At 45.3% G+C, this 1,235-nt stretch overlaps 1 pseudogene; it reads left to right on the top strand.

The window, feature by feature from the left end:
* The first annotated feature begins 209 nt into the window (after positions 1-209).
* Positions 210-1,235, top strand: LOC140223631 (uncharacterized; annotated as a pseudogene).

Below are 1,235 nucleotides of genomic sequence, written 5' to 3'. Positions count from 1 at the left end.
CATATGAAGCTAAACAGATTATTTGCCCTCTCGGATTGGATGTTCAGAAGATACACGCATACCCTAATGACTGTATCCTCTATCGTGGTGATGAATACGAGAAAATGGATGCTTGTCCCGTCTGCGAAGCGCTGCGGTATAAGATCAGGCGAGATGATCCTGGTGATGTTGAGGGACAGTCTCCCTAGAAGAGATTTCCCGCGAAGGTGATGTGGTATTTTCCTATAATACCACGCTTGAAGCGCTTGTTCAGGAACAAGGCGAATGCTAAGTTGATGCGATGGCACAAAGAAGAACGTATGGAAGATGAGATGCTGAGACACCGCGCAGATGGGGCCCAGTGGAGATCAATTGATAGAGCATTCCTGGACTTTAAAAGTGAAGCAAGGAACATAAGGTTTGTTTTAAGTACTGATGGATTCAATCCATTCGGTGAGTTCAGTAGTTGCCATAGTACTTGGTCTGTGACCCTATGTATGTTCAACCTTCCTCCTTGGTTGTGCATAAAGCGGAAGTTCATTATGATGCCGGCACTTATCCAAGGCCCAAAACAAGCCGGCAACGACATTGACGTGTACCTAAGACCGTTGGTTGATGACCTTTTACAGCTCTAGAAGGAAGAAGGTGTACGTGTGTGGGATGAGGGTAGACAAGAGATCTTTAATCTATGAGCATTGTTGTTCGTAACCATCAATGATTGGCCCGCACTGAGTAACCTTTCGGGACAGATAAATAAGGGATATCGGGCATGCACCCACTGTTTAGATGACACAGACAGCATGTATTTGAAGCATTGTAAGAAGGTCATCTATATGGGTCATCGTCAATTTCTCCCTGCTCACCACCAGCTGAGAAAGAGCGGGATGCATTTCAAAGGGCCGCCAGACCATCGTAACAAACTTGCATACCGTAATGGAAAGCGTGTTTTCGAGATGATAAAAGATGTAAATGTAGTCGTTGGAAAGGGTCATTGCAGCCAACCTGTTCCGAACGACGATAACGGACATGCACCCATGTGGAAAAAAAAGTCAATATTATGGGAGCTACCTTATTAGGAAATCCTAGAGGTTCGCAACGCAATAGACGTGATGCACCTGACAAAAAATCTTTGCGTGAACGTGCTAGGCTTCATGGGTGTTTATGGGACCTCGAAAGATACATTGGAAGCACGACAGGACCTGAAAGCCATGGGGCAACGAGATGACCTACATCCGAAAAAGAGAAATAATGGATAG

The sequence above is a fragment of the Setaria viridis genome, chromosome 8 (genome assembly GCF_005286985.2).
Source record: "Setaria viridis chromosome 8, Setaria_viridis_v4.0, whole genome shotgun sequence".
NCBI classification, from domain to species: domain Eukaryota; kingdom Viridiplantae; phylum Streptophyta; class Magnoliopsida; order Poales; family Poaceae; genus Setaria; species Setaria viridis.
This window is presented reverse-complemented; position numbering and strand designations above follow the sequence as displayed.